At 38.5% G+C, this 13,018-nt stretch overlaps 1 long non-coding RNA gene across 2 annotated transcripts in view; it reads left to right on the top strand.

The window, feature by feature from the left end:
* Positions 1–13,018, top strand: part of LOC109557069 (uncharacterized) — a 176,911-nt gene that overhangs the window by 36,537 nt on the left and 127,356 nt on the right. The window lies entirely within an intron of this gene.

The raw sequence follows: 13,018 nt of genomic DNA, 5'->3' as shown, positions 1-13,018 counted from the left end.
AAGGCAAAGATTTAAAACCAGTTTCAGATTTTATGATTCAGTTATTAGTCATTTATTTTTTGAACACTAACACTAATATTTTGAATTGTCCTATTGTTTTGAAATCTGGAGATTTTTGCACTCAGGATCGAGGTACCATTGTAAGATGGTAAAATGAACGATAGCTTCAGCCTCTCTTTTTTGAAACAACTGGCATGAATATTCTCAGGCAATCGAATTTTGGAAAGAGTACATGTGAAGCATAGGATCTAGAAATTATTTCCTTAAAATTATTTTCCCGAAAGCACACATATCCCAATTTGAAATCTGCTGGTCTAAGCATGTCTCCTTTTAAAGACAGTTGCTGGTTATTTAACATGATGTGAATGTAGATTTGTCTATGCTGGATCAAAGAGACCTTGGCTGGATTGTGTATTCCAGAATAGCTACAAAAAGATCCCCTGTCGCTCATGTTCTTCTTACGTTGTGACATTGACACCCCTGCCTTTGAAAAGTGGCGATCTATTTTCTCTTCTTCTGGATTTTAGGAGAATTGTGACTATGGGGGAATAATGCTATGTGATTTCTGAGGCTGGGTCATAAAAGGTGATAATGCTTCTGCCTGTCCACTCAGGATGCTAACTCTTAATACCCTACTTTTATGTTGTGGGGAGGCCAGAACACATGGAACGGCTGTGAATAGGTGTTTCAGCTGACAGCCTCATTTGAGGTCCCAGACAATGGCCAGAATCAGCTGCCACTGTGTTTTGTGAGGAAGCCTTTGAATTATTCTAGCTTCAGCCACCCTAGTCACCTGCATGTGACTGCAGGAGAGACACTGAGCAGGAACCCCAGAACTCAGAGAGAGAATCTTAAAATTATTGCTTTAAGTCTCTGTGTGTTAAGAAAATTAATTATGTAGTAATAAAAATCAGAACAAGACCTAACAGAATACCTTAGTAACTAAAATAAATTGACATCCACTCAAATCAGAATGTTTACTTTTACTTGATTTGGGCTAATATCTTTGCATGTTATGAAAATCATAAAGTACATTAGTAGTGCATAAAGATTGCAAGGAATATATTAAATGGGTAATGTTTAATTTCATTAAAGGAAATATAGCTTGATTTTCATGTGTTCCAATTTATTATTGATTAGAGTACTGCATATATATGAAATTACCCCAAATCTTTATAGTTTATTTTATTTACTCTTTAGAAATTTAATTATTATTCTCAAAGTAATACTTACCCTTACATTTAAAAGCCAAATAGTACTACAAGTCTAAAAGCAAACAAATAAATATAAGCAAACCCCTTCTCATTTTCTTCAAGCAGACACTTTCAATTTCTTTTGGCTGTTTGATCTGGTATTTACCTCTCAATTTCTTATTCTGTACTTTATTGCTAGTTCTGTGTATTTTTGTTTTAAATTTTTGACAGTATCTGTTAGCTTCCTTCTATAAAAGTTTAGCATTATATCTTTTACACTGCTTCTTCAACCCTAATTTTGATGCATGTACCTATTTTCCTCCTATTCTCCCACTATAGTTATTTCATGGTTTTCTGATACATTCATACTTACAGTTTAAATTTGTGTTATATTATGATTACATTTCTTCTTGCCTTTTCACAAGTTTTTTTTTTTAATGTCATTTGGTCTGTTACCTAGATCACTATGACTACGTTAGACCCAAACTTTCTCACAGAACTATAAAACAGCTTTTAGTGAAGCTCATGCCTTGCCCCCTCTTCCTGGAGCCCACTACCCTCCTATACAAATCTGGATTCATTGCTCTCTAGGCCAGACATCTTAACTGACATTCTAGGCTATCACTCCTGGGAATTTTCTTTCTTTTCTTTCATTTTTCTTTCCCCTAAATTGAATTCCTTGTTTCTTGAGTTTTGTATCTTCTGGTTACTTGGTATATTTCTGTCTTTTTTATCTTTTAATTAATTTATTTTTTATTGAAGGATAATTGCTTTACAGAATTTAGTTGTTTTCTGTCAAACCTCAACATGAATCAGCCATAGGTATACATATATCAATAACCTCAGATACGCAGATGACACCACCCTTATGGCAGAAAGTGAAGAACTAAAGAGCCTCTTGATTAAAGTGAAAGAGGACAGTGAAAAATTTGGCTTAAAGCTCAACATTCAGAAAACAAAGATCATGGCGTCCAGTCCCATTACTTCATGGCAAATAGATGGGGAACCAGTGGAAACAGTGGCTGACTTTATTTTCTTTGGGCTCTGAAATCACTGCAGTTGGTGCTTGCAGCCATGAAATTAAAAGACATTACTCCTTGGAAGGAAAGTTATGACCAACTAGACAGCATATTAGAAAGCAGAGACATTACTTTGCCATCAAAGGTCCGTCTAGTCAAGGCTATGGTTTTTCCAGAGGTCATGTATGGATGTGAGATTTGGACTATAAAGAAAGCTGAGTGCTGAAGAATTGATGCTTTTGAACTGTGGTGTTGGAGAAGACTCTTGAGAGTCTGTTGGACTGCAAGGAGATCCAACCAGTCCATTCTAAAGAAGATCAGTCCTGGGTGTTCGTTGGATGGACTGATGTTGAAGCAGAAATTCCAATACTTTGGCCACCTGATGCGAAGAGCTGACTCATTTGAAAAGACCCTGATGCTGGGAAAGATTGAGGGCAGGAGGAGAAGGGGACGACAGGGGATAAGATGGTTGGATGGCATCACCAACTCAATGGGCATGAGTTTGGGTAAACTCCGGGAGTTGGTGATAGACAGGGAGGCCTGGCATGCTGCAGTTAATGGGTTGCAAAGAGTCGGACACGACTGAGCAATTGAACTGAACTGAACTAATACATATACCCCTCCCTTTTGAACCTCCCTCACATCTCCCTCCCCATCCCACCCCTCTAGGTTGATACAGAGCCTCTGAGTTTCCTGAGCCTTACAGCAAATTCCCATTGGCTATCTATTTTACATATGGTAATATAAGTTTCCATGTTACTCTTTCCATACATCTCAGCCTCTCCTCCCCTCTCCCCATGTCTGTAAGTCTATTCTCCATGTCTGTTTCTCCATTGCTGCCCTGTAAATAAATTCTTCAGAACCATTTTTCTAGATTCCATATATATGTGTTAGAATACAACATTTATCTTTCTCTTTCTGACTCACTTCACTCTGTATAATAGGTTCTAGATTCACCCACCTCATCAGAACTGACTCAAATGTGTTCCGTTTTATGGCTGAGTAATATTCCATTGTGAATATATACCACAACTTCTTTATCCACTCATCTGGTGATGGGCATCTAGGGTGCTTCCATGTTCTAGCTATTGTAAATAGTACTGCAATGAACAATGAGATACATGTGTCTCTTTCAATTTTGGTTTCCTCAGGTTATATGCCAAGGAGTGGGATTGCTGGGTCATATGATGGTTTTATTCCTAGTTTTTTAAGGAATCTCAATATTATCTTCCATAGTTACTTCATCAATTTACATTCCCACCAACAGTGCAAGAGCGTTCCCTTTTCTCTACACCCTTTCCAGCACTTATTGTTTGTAGACTTTTTGATGATGGCTATTCTGACTGGTGTGAGGTGATATCTCATTGTATTTTTGATTTGCATTTCTCTAATAGTAAGCGATGTTGAACATCTTTTCCTGTATTTGTTAGCAATCTGTATGTCTTTGAAGAAATGTCTGTTTAGGTCTTTTTCCCACTTTTTGATTGGGTTATTTGTTTTCCTGGTATTGAGTTGTATGAGCTGCTTGTATATTTTGGAAATTAATCCTTTGTCAGTTGTTTCATTAGCTATTATTTTCTACCATTCTGAGGTTTGTCTTTTCACCTTGCTTATAGTTTCCTTTGCTGTGCAAAAGCTTTTAAGTTTAATCAGGTCCCACTTTTTAACTTGTTTTTATTTCCATTACTCTAGGAGGTAGGTCATAGAGGATCTTGCTTTGATTTATGTTATTGAGTGTTCTGCCTGTGTTTTCCTCTTAAGGGTTTTATAGTTTCTGGTCTTACAGTTAGGTCTTTAGTCCATTTTGAGTTTATCTTTGTGTATGGTATTAGGAAGTGTTCTAATTTCATTCTTTTACATGTAGCTATCCAGCTTTCCCAGCACCATTTATTGAAGAGGCTGTCTTTGCCCCATTGTATATTTTTGCCTTCTTTGTAAAAAAATAAGGTACCCTAGGTGCATGGGTTTATTATGGGCTTTCTGTCTTGTTCTGTTGGTCTGTATTTCTGGTTTTGGGCCAGTACCATACTGTCTTGATAACTGTAGCTTTGTAGTATAATCTGAAGTCAGGAAGGTTGATTCCTCCAGCTCCATTCTTCTTTCTTAAGACTGCTTTGGCTATTTGGGGTCTTTTATTGTTTCCATATGAATTGTGAAATTTTTTATTCTAGTTCTGTGAAAAATGCCTTTGGTAATTTGATAGGGATTACATTGAATCCGTAGATTATGTTTGGTAGTATAGTCATTTTCACAATATTGATTCTTCCTACCCAGGAACATGGACTATCTCTCCATCTGTTTATGTTGTCTTTGATTTCTTTCATCAGTGCCTTATAATTTTCTGTGTACAATTCTCTTGTCTCCTTAGGTAAGTTTATTTCTAGATATTTTATTCTTTTTTGTTACAATGGTGAATGGGATTGATCCCCTAATTTCTCTTTCTGATTTTTCATTGTTAGTATATAGAAACGCAAGTGATTTCTGTGTATTGATTTTGTATCCTGAAACTTTGCTAAATTCACTGATTAGCCCTAGTAATTTTCTGATACTATCTTCAGGGTTTTCTATGTACAGTGTCATGTCATCTGCAAACAGTGAGATGTTTACTTCTTCTTTCCCATCTGGATTCCTTTTATTTCTTTTCTTTTCTGATTGCTGTAGCTAGGACTTGCAGAACTATGTTGAATAACAGTGGCAAATGTGGACACCCTTGTCTTGTTCCTGATCTTAGAGGGAATGCTTTCAGTTTTACACCTTTGAGAATAATGTTTGCTGTAGGCTTCTCATATATGGCCCTTACTCTGTTGAGGTAGGTTCCTTCTATGCCAATTTTTGAAGAGTTTTAATCATAAATGGGTGCTGAATTTTGTCAAAGGCTTTTTCTGCATCTATTGAGATGATCCTATGGTTTTATCTTTCAATTTGTTAATAATGTATACCACATTGATCACTCTGCATATATTGAAGAATCCTTGCACCCCTGGGATAAACCCAACTTGATCATGGTGTATGAGCTTTTGATGTGTTGCTGAATTCTGTTCTTTAGAATTTTGCTGAGGATTTTTGCATCTATGTTCATCAGTGATATTGGTGTGTAGTTTTCTTTTCTTGTGTTGTCTTTGTCTGATTTTGGTATCAGGGTGATGGTGGCTTCATAGAATGAGTTTGGAAGTGTTCCTTCCTCTGAAACTTTTTGTAAGAGTTTTAGAAGGATAGGCATTAGCTCTTCTCTAAATGTTTGATAGAATTCTCCTGTGAAGTCATCTGGCCTGGGCTTTTATTTTTGGGGAGATTTTTGATCACAACTTCAATTTCAGTGCTTGTAATTGGGTTGTTCATAATTTCTATTTCTTCCTGGTTCAGTCTTGGAAGATTGAACTTTTCTAAGAATCTGTCCATTTCTTCCAGGTTATCTATTTTATTGTCATATCAGTCAGTTCAGTTCAGTCGCTCAATCATGTCCAACTCTTTGCGACCCCATGAATTGCAGCACGCCAGGCCTCCCTGTCCATCACCAACTCCCGGAGTCTACCCAAACTCATGTCCATCCAGTCAGTGATGCCATCCAGCCATCTCATCCTCTGTCATCCCCTTCTCCTCCTGCCCCCAATCCCTCCCAGCATCAGGGTCCCTTCCAATGAGTCAACTCTTAGAATGAGGTGGCCAAAGTATTGGAGTGTCAGCTTCAGCATCAGTCCTTCCAATGAACACCCAGGACTGATCTCCTTTAGGATGGACTGGTTGGATCTCCTTGCAGTCCAGGGGACTCTCAAGAGTCTTCTCCAACACCACAGTTCAAAAGCATCAATTCTTCAATGCTCAGCTTTCTTAATAGTCCAACTCTCACATTCATACATGACCACTGGAAAAACCATAGCGTTGACTAGACAGACCTTTGTTGGCAAAGTAATGTCTCTGCTTTTTAATATGCTGTCTAGTTGGTCATAACTTTCCTTCCAAGGAGTAAGCGTCTTAATTTCATGGCTGCAATTACCATCTGCAGTGATTTTGGAGCCCAAAAAAATAAAGTCTGACACCATTTCCACTCTTTTTCCCATCTATTTGTCATGAAGTGATGGGACCAGATGCCATGATTTTAGTTTTCTGAATGTTGAGCTTTAAGCCAACTTTTTCACTCTCCTCTTTCACTTCCATCAAGAGGCTGTTTAGTTCCTCTTCACTTCCTGCCGTAAGGGTGGTGTCATCTGCATATATGAGGTTACTGATGTTTCTCCCAGCAATCTTGATTCCAGCTTGTGTTTCTTCCAGTCCAGCATTTCTCATGATGTGCTCTGCATATAAGTTAAATAAGCAGGGTGACAATATACAGCCTTGGTGTGTTCCTTTTCCTATTTGGAACCAGTCTGTTGTTCCATGTCCAGTTCTAACTGTTGCTTCCTGACCTGCATGTAGGCTTCTCAAGAGGCAGATCAGGTGGTCTGGTAGTCCCATCTCTTTCAGAATTTTTGCAGTTTATTGTGATCCACACAGTCAAAGGCTTTGGCATAGTCAATAAAGCAGAAATAGATGTGTTTCTGGAACTCTCTTGCTTTTTTGATGATCCAGCGGATGTTGGCAATTTGATCTCTGGTTCCTCTGCCTTTTCTAAATCCAGCTTGAACATCTAGAAGTTCAAGGTTCACGTGCTGCTGAAGCCTGGCTTGCAGAATTTTGAGCATTACTTTACTAGCATGTGAGATGAGTGCAATTGTGCAGTAGTTTGAGCATTCTTTGGCATTGCCTTTCTTTGGGATCAGAATCAAAAGTGACCTTTTCCAGTCCTGTGGCCACTGCTGAGTTTTCCAAATTTGCTGACATATTGAGAGCAGCGCTTTCACAGCATCATCTTTCAGGATTTGAAATAGCTTAACTGGAATTCCATCACCTCCACTAGCTTTGTTCGTAGTGATGCTTCCTAAGGCCCACTTGACTTCATATTCCAGGGTGTCAGGCTCTAAGTGAGTGATCACAGTATTGTGATTATCTTGGTCTTAAGGTCTTTTTTGTACAGTTCTGTGTATTTTTGCCACCTAGTCTTTCATAATAGTCTCTTATAATCCTTTGTATTTTGACATTGTCTATTGTAACTTCCTCTTTTTCATTTCTAATTTTATTGATTGATGAGTCTGGCTAAAGGTTTGTCAATTTTATCTCTCAAAGAACCAGCCTTTAGTTTTATTAATCTTTACTATTGTTTCTTTCACATCTTTTGTCATTTATTTCTGCTTGGATCTTTATGATATTTTTCCTTCCAGTAATTTTGGGGGTTTTTTTGTTCTTCTTTTTCCAGTTGTTTTAGGTTTAAAGTTATGTTGTCTGTTTGATGTTTTTCTTGTTTTATGAGGCAGGATTGTATTGCTATAAACTTTCCTCTTAGAACTGCTTTTGCTGTATCCCCTAAGTTTCGAGTTGTCATGTTTTCATTGTCATTTGTTTTTAGAAATTTTTTGATTTCCCTTTTTATTTCTTCAGTAACCTGTTGGTTATTTAGAAATGTGTTGTTTAATCTCCATGCCTTTGTTTTTCTTATAGTTTTTTTCTTGTAACTGATATCTAGTCTCATAGCATTGTGGTCAGAGAAGATGCTTGATATGATTTCAATTTTATTAAATTTACTGTGGTTTGATTTGTGACCCAAGACATGGTCTATCCTGGAGAATGTTCCATGTACACCTGAAAAAAAGGTGTATTCTTCTGCATTTGGATGGAATCTCCTGAAGATATCAATTAGATCCATCTCAGTTAATGTATCATTTAAGACTTGTGTTTCCTTATTAATTTTCTGTTTTGATGATCTGTACATTGGTGTGAGTGGGGTGTTAAAGTCTCCTATTATTGTGTTATTGTCAATTTCTCCTTTTATGTCTGTCAGTGTTTGTCTTATGTATTGAGGTGCTCCTGTGTTGGGTGTATAGATATTTACAATTGTTATGTCTTCCTCTTGGATTGATCCCTTGATCATTATGTAGTGTCCTTCCTTATCTCTTGTAATATTCTTTATTTTAAGGTCTATTTTGTCTGATATGAGGATGGCTACTCCAGGTTTTATTTTGATTCTCATTTGCATGGAATATATTTTTTCCATCCTCTCACTTTCAGTCTATATGTGTCTTTAGGTCTGCAGTGGTTTCTTGTAGACAGCATATATATGGGTCTTGTTTTTGTATCCATTCTGCCTGTCTGTGTCTTTTGGTTGGAGCATTTAATCTATTTACATTTAAAGTAATTACTGACATGTATGTTCCTATTGCCATTTTCTTAATTGTTTGGGGTTGATTTTGTAGATCTTTTTTCTTCTCTTGTATTTCTTAACTCTATAAGTCCCATTAACATTTGTTGTAAAGCTAGTTTGGTGGTACTGAATTCTCTTAACTTTTGCTTGTCTGAAAAGCTTTTAACTTCTCCATCAATTTTGAATGAGATCTTTGCTAGGTACAGTAATCATGATTGTAGATTTTTCCTTCAGTCAGCAGTATTGCCTTGCTTCCATGGCTGCCTGGCTTTCCTTTACCAGCATTTCCCACCACGATCCCCACCCTCACATCCCCTCAATCCGTCCCTCCAATGTCAACAGCAGCCCTCACCCTGGGATTACTCCACAATCCCTAAACTCCAGCTTCCAGCTGCTGCACCTTCCAGGGGACCAGCATTCCTGTCTGGGGTATGTATGTCTGTGGCAAACTGTCTGATTCTCATTCTATTTAGGCCGCCACAGATCAACTGTTTCACTCTAAGCCTTAAATGTTTCTTCTCTGACTCAGATACTTGCTGCGATGTGGGCATCGGAGCCATGCTTCAGTTCCCAAACCCACCAAGAGAAGATCCAGTCCTATTAACACTCCTGTTTTTTCCCCCTAGTTCCTTCATCCTCCTGAGTTTTGCATGGTTCTATATATTATTTTCCACTGGTCAGGTACTTCTGTCTGCTCTCAGCTGATGTTCTGCATGCACTTCTGTGTCTGAAGGTATATTCCTAATGTATCCGTGCAAAGAGATGTACTCCACGTCCACCTACTCCTCTGCCATCTTGTTCTCTATTTCTTAGTCTTGACGAAGCACATTTTTTGGATTTTTTTAAAACTAAGACTGCATATAAGATAAAGTTTTAAAGATATTGCATGCCAAGAATATTTTAATGCTATCTTTGCATTTGATTGAAGTATAGCTGAGGATAGAGGTTTAGGTTACAGATAACTTTCCCTAAAAATTTTAGAAAACATTGCTTTGTTGATTTCTATTGATTTGTTATAATTTTTAAGTCTGAAGCTACTTGGATTTCTGATTTTTAAAAATACATTCCTGACCCTTTTAGATGATTTGCTGTTTAAATCTTTTGCTTCACCTTTTTGAGTTCTGCTAATCAGATTTCTCTAGCCTTTCCATCTTACAAAATTGTATTTTTGTAGACAAAATTGTAGACAAAATTTAGTAGACAAAGTTGTCTTGTCTACTGTCCCTCCTGTCTCATTCCCTCTTCAATATTATTTGTTCTTGTGATTTTATACATTGGTTTTTTAATTTACTCTTATTCTAGTGGTATTTTGGGATTGAATGTATATATTTAATCCATCAAGTTTAACCTTAATTCTGTAATTATTAACATTTTCACTTCAGAGATTTACTAATTTTGCCCTCTGTAAGTTATTTTTAAATTGTACAATTTTACATCATTTATCAAATATGCATATACCTACATATGAAAATTAACTGTATGCATATGTACATATGGGAATTCCAGGTGCTAGTGGTAAAAGAACCTGCCTGCCAATGTGGGAGGTGAAAGAGATGTGGGTTCGATCCCTGGTTCGGAAAGATCCCCTTGAGGAGGGCATGGCAATCCACTCCAGTATTCTTGCCAGAGAATCCCATGAACAGAGAAGTCTGGTGGTCTGTAGTCTGTTTGGCCTCAAAGAGGTGGATGACTGAAGTGACTTAGCATGCATGCATATATGTGTGCATGTGTGTGTTTGTGTGTGTGTGTCTGTGTACATATCTTTGCTGTTTTCCCTTGAGTCATTAGTGCTAAAAGAGATTAAGTGTTTATCTGGGAAAACTAGGGAAATATGTAAGGAACTGGCAATGAAATTGGAAAGACTGAAGGAGTAAAGAGGGGAAAGTGAGGTTACCAACCTATCACTTACCTGCTGGAGGGATAGCAGAGGAAATGGGGTTACCCAGAGCCCAAGATTTTCATGCTGAGGAGACTGTTGAGGTTCTACTGTTGCTTTGCTGCAGCCATAACTATCACCAACCTTTGCAGGCAGCTAGACTTTCACTTTTCACTTTCATGGATTGGAGAAGGAAATGGCAACCCACTGCAGTGTTCTTGCCCTGGAGAATCCCAGGGATGGGGGAGCCTGGTGGGCTGCCATCTATGGGGTCACACAGAGTCGGACATGACTGAAGTGACTTAGCAGTAGCAGCAGTAGGAGTCTATAAAGAAGACTGAGTGCCAAAGTATTGATGCTTTCAAATTTGTGATGCTGGAGAAGACTCTTGAGAGTCCCTTGCACAGCAGGAAGATCAAATCAGTCAATCCTAAAGGAAATCAACCCTGAATATTCACTGGAATGACTGAAGCTGAAGCTCCAATATTTTAACCATCTGATGTGAAGACTGTGATGCTGGGAAAGATTGAAGGTGGAAGGAGAAGGGGATGACAGAGGATGAGATGGCTGGATGGCATCACCAACTCAATGGACATGAGTTTGAGTAAACTCCAGAAGTTGGTGATGGACAGGGAGTCCTGGCGTGCTGCAGTCCATGGGGTTGCAAAGAATCAGACAAGAATGAGTGACTGAACCGAACTGAACTGAGTGAAGGACACAGAAGCCTGGCATGCATAGTGTCCATGGGGTCACAGAGTCGGATACAACTTAGTGACTGAACTCAACAAGGAGCCCATACCCCACTGATGTTTCAGGAATCTGGGAGCCACAGCCTCCTGCTTCAGAGGCTGCAGTTGCTGGAACTGGAGCTAGAAGCATCATACTGCTGAGGTTGATGGGGCACCACCTCTGCCACTGCTGTGGAAATCTACTGCCTAAGCAGGATCCCAGGGCCTGCACATACCCTGCCCTACTCGCTAATGCAGGGGAAAAAAAAAACAAAACAGATTTTTCTCTCCCTTTTGCCTTTCAGTCCCCCAACAGTGCCTTTCATTGGCAGAATCTCACTGGAAAGCATCTGGCAAGGAAGTCTGTGAGATATAGCATAAAGGCTCCCAGCCATCCTGTGATAGAGGAGATTCTAGAAGCCTAGAAATAATGCTGAGAGCCAAATGATGAATAGCCAGCCCAAAGGGCTTAAAGGGAAACTCAGTAACTGACTTGTGAATATTATCATTTCTCTGAGTAGGCATATCTATCTGGCACATCCTCTCAGTGTGATATACATCTATAAATATATTGTATATACATATTTTTAATAGGGGCCTTTGAGAATACAATCAGAACTGCTTGTAGCAAAGAGATTTGATAATTTTCCAACTGTGAAGAAAACTTTAATGATTATGATATTTCATTGATTATTTTGGCATTTTCAGAGTTTATCTTGTATATTGCTATTTTCGCTGACATTTTAAAGAATTTGGAGCTCATATACAAATTTAATAGGTTGTTAAGTGAGATTTTTCCTGTTGTCTCAGATTTTCAGTTAAGGCCAAAAACTGAGAACAAGAGATGTTAAATTCCTCATAGTCTAAAGACTGCTGCAAAAACAGCCAAAATTAAGTTCAGAAATGATTCCCAGGGCCAGCTAAGGCAGAGCAGGACTATTTCCACCAGACTATGCCTTTCCTCCCACTTTTCTTCTACTTCTGATGCACCTGACTAGAAAAAACAACTAGCTATTCCCTGCTTCCCAACCCTGGCTTTAGCTTGTCTAGTAAAGTGAATATGATCTTTCAGGTGGATCTGGCTATTTTTGTTGCTGAAATTGAAGATGAAGAAACTTCCATTCAACTTGTCAACATGTAATTGTGGAAAATAGAAGGATGTCTGTCTCTCAGGTTCCTGTGGTCCTCTTGTCAGAGATATGAGGAGTTCAATTCTGCTCTCCAAATATTCACTCATGTTTTGAAAAGTCAAGTGGAGGACATAATCATCATAGAATACAATATTTGCTTGTTCTTATGCCTTGTAGGCAGAGCTATTCAGAATAAAGGAATGAATGCTATTAACAGTTGATGTCAATATAATACTTGGATGGCATTTGGCAAGAGGAGTCATGAGTGTCTAAATCCTTCTCAGTCTTGGTCATTCTTCCCTGAAAAATCCTCAGAGAAAGTGTGTGTACAGGATATATTGACCAGCAGAGCACAGTGACGTCAATTTGCAACAACTTCTGTAACTTCACTCCCAAACTCAAAGCCAAGCAAGTGAGAACTAACCAGAACTCCATAATAGTTCCTTCATCTATATATACTGAAATGGCTTCAGTAGCATGGAAGTAGAGAAGGTTGAAAGTCTCGTTCTGACCGTTTCTATAACAATGTCCAGTTTACCTTTGGATATTACTTTCTCATGTGGTAAGATAGTAAGATCCAAGTGTGCCAAGGCGCAAGACATAAGGACAGCTGAAGACAGAGTCTGTCCCAGTGTCTTAATGTGCCCTCCCTGGGCCCTCTTGGGTTGTCAATAAGCCTACTGATTCAGTTGCTTTGTGGAACAGAAAGAGCAAATGAGGAGAAAAAGAAAGAGCAGGGAGAAAAGAGAAAGAGAGGAGCAGGCTTTCCTTGAAGAGAACAGGTCCTAAGCTTAGCCTTACTTCATCAAGTAAGAGAGTGCAGAAAGGCAAAAATGGAAG

Source organism: Bos indicus, chromosome 3 (assembly GCF_029378745.1).
Source record: "Bos indicus isolate NIAB-ARS_2022 breed Sahiwal x Tharparkar chromosome 3, NIAB-ARS_B.indTharparkar_mat_pri_1.0, whole genome shotgun sequence".
Taxonomy (NCBI): Eukaryota; Metazoa; Chordata; class Mammalia; order Artiodactyla; family Bovidae; genus Bos; species Bos indicus.
This window is presented reverse-complemented; position numbering and strand designations above follow the sequence as displayed.